Raw genomic sequence first — 7,046 nt, forward strand, 5'->3', positions numbered from 1 at the left:
GCCCCCGTTCATGCTCTGTCTCTCTCTGTCCCAAAAAAAAAAAAAAAAACCAATATCACCAAATCTTCCGGGGGAATCGACGGAAACACCAAATTCTGTTGAGCTGCTTTCTGCACTTGGAGACACATACCGACTATTGGCCAGTTGGAATTAGTAGTGTGATTTTGTTTTCAATCTGTCTTTACTGATAACACTATATACTGAAGAAAAAAAATAGACCTCATCCTACTTTTAATATCTTGGACTATATAATACCCCCAGGTCAAGTTGCAGGGAGGGGAGGGGTTGTCTTTTTAACTCTGAAATGTTTTGACTGTTTGTTTGGAAAAATGTTTTAAACTTATGCGTAAGTTACAGGAATAGTATAATGAGCTCCTATATGTCCTTCAGTCAGATGTATCCGTTGTAAACATTTTTTTTCGCATTGTGCGTCACATGAAATACATGTTTCGGGTCTCTCTTTCTCTCCTTTTGTATGTGGGTTTTCATATACATGCATATATATGATACCTACCTTACATATACATACATTGTAGATATAATTATATTATTATTATTATTACTTCATCATCTGAGAGAAAGTTACAGACATAATGACCCTTTACCCCTAAATAGTTCATCATATGCTTCCCAGTAAAAAGGTCGTGCTTTCATATAACCTTAGCAAAATGACCAAATTTAGGAATTGAATATTGCTGTAATGCTATTGTCTCATTTACAACTCGATTCAAATTTCACCAGTGGCTCCGATACGCCGGTGAGGATAATGTGCTAAGGTTATATTGAGATCCAGCCGACTAAGAGAAGGGGACGTTAACTTCGAGAATGCGTCTATATCAGAAAGGTGCAACATGCCTGTTCCTAGGATGACAATCAGACTCAATCAAAAGGAATTATTTAAGTATTCAAACAGCGCTCACTTCAGCCACACACAGGGAAAATGAAACCACGCAGAGATCCACCTGCCTGCACGAGGATGGCCCGTGAGTTCTCGAGGCGCTCGATATTGTTTGCAGAAAGGGAAAAAGGGGGCGAGTGTTATGAACCAAATTGTGTTCCCCCAAATTCACATATCGAAGTCCCGGCCCTCAATGTGACATATTTGGAGACAGCGTCTTTTAGAAAGTAATTAAGGTTACCTGAGGTCATAAGGGTGGGGCCCTAACCCGATAGGACTGGTGTCCTTATGAGGATGTGCGCTCGCACAGAGGAAAGGCCATGTGAGGAGGCAGGGAGAAGGCGGCCGTCTGCAGGGCGGGAGGAGAGCCTCGCTGGGAAGCCGCCCTCCTGGCACCTTGATGTTGCACTCGCAGCCTCTTGTACCCTGAGAAAGAAATTCCTGCGGTTTAATCCCTCCCGTCTGCACTATTTTGTTATGGGGGCCCTAGCAGACTGATGCATTGGGGGGAAATAGGGGTGAAATAATAGAGTACAATTCTCATGAGTTTCTTAAATCAGACTTCATGGTTGAAACAAATCTTTTAACACTACCTGATGCAGCGCTCAGTGTATGTAGAGGAAATCCAATCTTTTTAAAAAGTGGAAAGAATAAAAGGACCTAAACGGAAGGAAACATTTGATGCTTCGCTCGAAATGTTAAGTCTTTGATATGAGGAGTGTGGGATAAGTCACGTGTAGACTGTAATATCTAGAACAACCACACACAACACAGTACAGAGCAGGGCACCTGCAGGGTTCCGTTGGTTAAGTTTCCGATTTGACTGCAGCTCAGGTCATGATCTCACAGTTCTTGAGTTCGAGCCCCACGTCAGGCTCTGCGCTGACAGTTTGGAGCCTGCTTGGGATTCTCTCTCTCCCTCTCACTCGGCCTCTCTCTCTCTCTCTCTCAAAATAAATAAATTTAAGAAAAGAAAGAAAGAAAAGTCAAAAGACCCCGAATAGCCATCACAATAGCACAAGAGAAGAACAAAGTCAGAGGGTGGAAACTATGCAACTTGAAGATTTAGTAAGGATACAAAAATCATGATGATGTGTTCTTGGTGAACAAATAGACAAACACACCAATGGGACAGAATAAACACAGACGTACACAAACACATCAACTGATCTTTGACAAAGGAGTGAAGGCTATTCAACAGAGAGAAGATAGTCTTCTCAAGAAATGGAACAACCGAGGGGCCCCTGGGGCGGGGGGCTCAGTTGGTTAAGCGTCTGAATGCGACTCAGGTCATGATCTCACGGTTCATGGGTTCCAGCCCCGCATCGGGCTCTGTGCTGACAGAGCCTAGAGCCTGCTTCAGATTCTGTTTCCCTCTCTCTCTCTGCCCCTCCCCCACTTGTACTCGAGCGCTCTCTCTCTCTCTCTCTCTCTCTCAAGAATAAACTTAAAAAAAAGAAAAAAGAAATAGAACAATCGAACATCCATGTGAAAGCAAAAAGAATCTCGATACAGAGCTCAGACTCAAGCTCGGGATGGATCATGGACCCACAAGGAGAGTGAAAGCCTCGAAACCCCTAGGAGATCCCACAGGAGAAACCTAGGTGACCTCGGTTGGTGATAAGTTTTTCAGATACTACGCTAAAGGCAGCACAATCCATGAAAAACGTTGGTAAGCTGGATTTCGGTGAAATTCAAACCTCTGCTCTATGAAAGACAGTAGCCGACTGAAGAGACAAACAGAAACAGGGAGAAAATGTGTGCAAAAATGTACCTGAGGACTTGCCTTGAAAAGACACACAGAACTCTCAAAACTTAACAAGAAAACAATACAATTAAAAAATGGGCCAGGGGCACCTGGGAGGCTCAGTTGAGCGTCTGATCTCAGTTCGGGTCACGATCTCACGGTTTGTGAGTTCGAGCCCCACCTCGGGCCCTGTGCTGACAGATCGGAGCCTGCTTGGGATTCTCGCTCTCTCCCTCTCACTCTGTCCCTCCTCCCCCCACTCTCTCAAAAATAAATAAATAAACTTAAAAAAATAAAAAGATAAAAAAATGCGCCAAAGATCTTCGCAGGCACCTGACCCAAGAAAACAAACCCACGGCAGATAATCACATGAACAAATGATCAGGTCATGTCTTCAGGGAAATGCAAATTGATTAGCACCGCCCACCTGTTAGAAAGGCCAAAATGGCCAAAATCTGCAACACTAATGACACCCAATGCCGGCAGGGCTGTGGTGCAGCGGGAACTGTCACTGCTGGTGGGCGTGCAAAATCGTGCGGCCACGCGGAAGACAGATGGGCGGTTTCTTACACGACTACGCATGCTCTTACCATAAGATTTGGCTTTTGGGCCCCTTGGTATTTACCCAAAGGGGCTGTAGCTTCTGTCCCCGTGAAAAGCTGCACACAGATGTTTATAGCAGCTTTATTTCTAATTGCCCAAACTAGGAAGTAAGCAAAATGTTCTTCACTAAGTAAATGAATACATAAACCGTGGCGCTGCCCCACAACAGCATATTATTCAGTGCTCAAAAGAAATGAACTATCAAGCCACGGAAAGACACGAAGGAGCCTTAAATGGTATCACTGAGTGAAAGAAACCAATCTGAAAAGGCTGTGCCCTGCATGACGCCGGCGACACGCCATTCTGGAAAAGGCTAAACTGCGGAGACGGTGACAGGATCCCTGTGTGCCAGGCACTGAGGGCGGGAGGGGTGAACAGAGCACAGAGGATTTTTAGGGCAGGGAAAGTGCGTGATATTCAAACGTTGGATACGTGACGTGGCACGGGTGTCGAAGCCCGTAGGATGTGTAACACCAAGAGTGAACCCTAAAGTCCGCTGTGGACTACAGTTAATAATGACAAATTGGGGAAGCCTGGGTGGCTCAGTCGGTTGCGCGTCCGACTTCGGCTCAGGTCGTGATCTCGCGGCTCGTGGGTTCGAGCCCCGCGTCGGGCTCTGTGCTGAGAGATCAGAGCCCAGAGCCTGCTGCGGATTCTGTGTCTCCCTCTCTCTCTGCCCCTAACCCACCCGCATTCTGACCTCTGTCTCTCTCAAAAATAAACATTAAAAAAAAAAATTAAAACAAATAAGTCACAAACTGATCATTCTGTCTTTACCTTGAAGGATGTGGATTAGGCTTTTCTTTTTAACCCTCTGCAATCTACCAGTCATTTGTCACACAGAAAACGCCGGCAAATTTAGGTCACCTTCTCTGCATAGAATAAAGGCGTGTGATTCACCTGTCACTGAAATCTTCCAAGTACCCCTCGTAGACGTGACCAGTAGCCTCTGTGTGGCACGAGACGCCGTGACCACAGCCCGTGTCATGGCACATGCCATTCTGACAATCCTGACATATTTTGGTTTGCTTTTTTAAATTTACTTAAAAAATTTTTTTTCTAATGTTTTTATTTATTTTTGAGAGAGACAGAGACAGAGCGGGAGCTGGGGAAGGGCAGAGAGAGAGAGGGAGACACAGAAAGTGGAGCAGGCTCCAGGCTCTGAGCTGTCAGCACAGAGCCGGACGCGGGGCTCGAACTCGTGAATCTCAAGATCGTGACTGGAGCTGAAGTCAGAGGCTCAACCGACTGGGCCACCCAGGTGCACCCACCCCATCCTCCCCTTTAAATGTCTTGCTAAGTCACCAAGGTTTTGTGGGGTCACTCGCCAGTCTCCCAAAGCACGGTGTGCACCCAGGGGGATTTTGCCCCCCTGGGAGATTAGGATATGAATCTACATTTTCAACAGGGCTTTTGTCATTTTTTTCCTGACTTAGCCTCTGATTCGATTGTCGTGCCTAGTCCCCGGCTTCATAAAACTGACCAAGGTTTCAGCCTAGGCCCCAAAGGCTTTCTTTTTGGCATTTCCTGTGGTTTCCCACTGCCTTGGGGGGGGGGGGGGGCGGCACCGAGGGGTGTGGAAGAAGCATAATCTGTACGCTCGCTTACCCAACCGTGAAAGCCACAGCGTGTCCCAAAGAGCTGCAGTGAGTGATGGCAGCACGGCTGTCCCACCGGGCGGCCTCAGCATGTCACGTACAGTGCGAGTCTTTTCATTAACGAACCCCCCAAGTACCCCTTTTGTTCTGGAAAGTGTGCGCTCCAGGCCCCACGAATCTCGGCCCCGCCACGGCGCCCTGTCTGTGACTGATGACATAGGACAGGCCCCCAGCCTCTGCCGGTAGGTTAAATATCAGCGACACTTCACACTTTTTTTTTTATTTTTAGAAAAAAATTAAAAAACGTGAATAGAAGATTTCTCCCCCAAATGGGTAACGGAGAGCACCCTACTTTGGAGAACACTGACTCCCACACTTGAATCTCAAGCTTTTGTCCCCTTTCAAGGGGAGGGTGTTCTTGCCACAACAGCAATCACCGTGGCGGGGTGGCCGGCCCTCTGTGCACCAGGCCACGGGGTACAGATCCCCAAGCTCCCGCGTGCAAAGTGCCATGGGACAGACATGTGCCCCTCCACCCAGAGTTTCTGTTCCCACCACGTTTTGAGGGGATACGTGGGAATCTAAGCTTCCGCCCTGGAGGGGTCTGCAAGCAGCAGGGGGGGGAGGGCCCGGGTGAGTGCCAGTGCTGGGAGAGCAGAGGGGAGTGGCTGCGGGACAGCAGGGGGGCCGGAGGCGGCCAGGTACCTGGGAAGCCCTGTGGGGAGGGGGGACTTAGACCCTCAAGTGGTCCCATCAGGAAGATTCCTCTGCCGTGCTGTGGGAGGGGTGTGGGAGGAAAGCGGGCGGGGGCGGGTGGTTCTCGAAGCCCCCCCGCAATGAGACTCGATGGGCTGAGCAGCCCCCATAAAGAGGAGTGTAGACGCGCCCCACCCCCACCCTGGGCCCTTTACCGAAAAAGCCTGCAGACCCCTGGAAAATACACGAATAAGAAGTCCCAAACCTTGTACTAACCGGGGATTCTAACGAACCCCTGAGTCACTAAGGCTTTTTCTTTCCCCCATAAAGTTTTTTTTTTTTCCTTAGAATGGATACAGCTGATGTAAATATGACCAAGTGCCTGCGCCTTTCAAGTTGGTCTCCTTAATCTGGCCGGGCAGATAAATGGCGTGGAGGCCAGGAGTGGGGCGGGGTGGGCGGCAATCCCGAGGGCTTCCTGTAGCTGCGGCATTAACATACCTGCTCCCAGATCAAAGCCGGCCTCACCTTCCCTGCCAGAGCTCAACGGGGGAGAAAGAAGTCTAATATAATTACAAATAAGCCGCAATTTGGTATGATCCGAAACCGTGACAGTTTGTTACCAAGGATTAAGGTTGATGGAGAGCAGTTGACTCAGGACCGGTTGAGAATACTCCCGAAACTTGAAGCTTTTCTGTAGAGCGTTCGCTCAGTGACAGGGTTCCTTCGCCATGGGGCCCACCGTCCCCCAGGGGAGACAGATGGTAACCAGGTAACCACAGAACCCCGCCTACAGCTGAGTGAGTGTCCCTGAGGAAGGAGACCCCCAGGCCTGAGAACCCAGTGTGTTGGAGGAGGACAATCCCCGCCCCCCCAGGAGTGAGGCTAGGCCAGCAGGGGGCCGGAGGGAAGTTTGGGCACCAGACTCCCTGTGGAGAAGCACTCTGTCCACCCCCCATCAGCCACCACCACCACAAGCACCCAGAGGCCAGGGAGATGAGAGCTGAGGACAGAGCAGGACGGATGACGGTTTCCACCTTTATCATAAGAGCCAGGGGCAGGGGGGGGGGCGGGGGGGAGGGAGACACAGATGTTTAGAAGGGGAGGCTGATATCCCTAGATGTGTTTTAAAATCACTATCCAGTTGAAAATTGGTGTGAGAGGGGCAAGAGTGGACACAGGGAGGCCACCGGTCCAGGTCACGGGGGCCCGGCCGAGTGTGGGGGCCTGAGAGATGTGCGAGTTCGGGATATGAGAACGAGCTTGGGGTACGTCAGGTGTTGCGGGAGTAGAGGGTGATGGCAGGGGTCACTCCCAGGTTCCGGGGTGCAGGCACTATAGCCCCCTTACGCTGAATGCTCACGGCGATTGTGGCATCCCCCTCGTTGGGCACAGGACGAGAGTGGCAGAGACAGAAGGAGCGTTCCCAGAGCCCCACAGCTGGGCAGGTGCTGGTTTCCACTGGCCCACCTTCTTCTGGCCACGCTTGCTTCCTACCTCCATG

At 49.7% G+C, this 7,046-nt stretch overlaps 1 long non-coding RNA gene across 2 annotated transcripts in view; it reads right to left on the bottom strand.

Moving 5' to 3' along the window:
* LOC125939047 (uncharacterized) overlaps nucleotides 1–6,508 on the bottom strand; it is a 21,135-nt gene extending 14,627 nt beyond the window's left edge. For both annotated transcript variants that reach the window (XR_007462919.1, XR_007462918.1), the window contains exon 1: nucleotides 6,166–6,508. This is a non-coding gene — a long non-coding RNA (uncharacterized LOC125939047). The remainder of the gene's footprint in view (nucleotides 1–6,165) is intronic.
* Nucleotides 6,509–7,046: the final 538 nt, after the last annotated feature.

The sequence above is a fragment of the Panthera uncia genome (assembly GCF_023721935.1).
Source record: "Panthera uncia isolate 11264 chromosome B2 unlocalized genomic scaffold, Puncia_PCG_1.0 HiC_scaffold_24, whole genome shotgun sequence".
Lineage (NCBI taxonomy): Eukaryota > Metazoa > Chordata > Mammalia > Carnivora > Felidae > Panthera > Panthera uncia.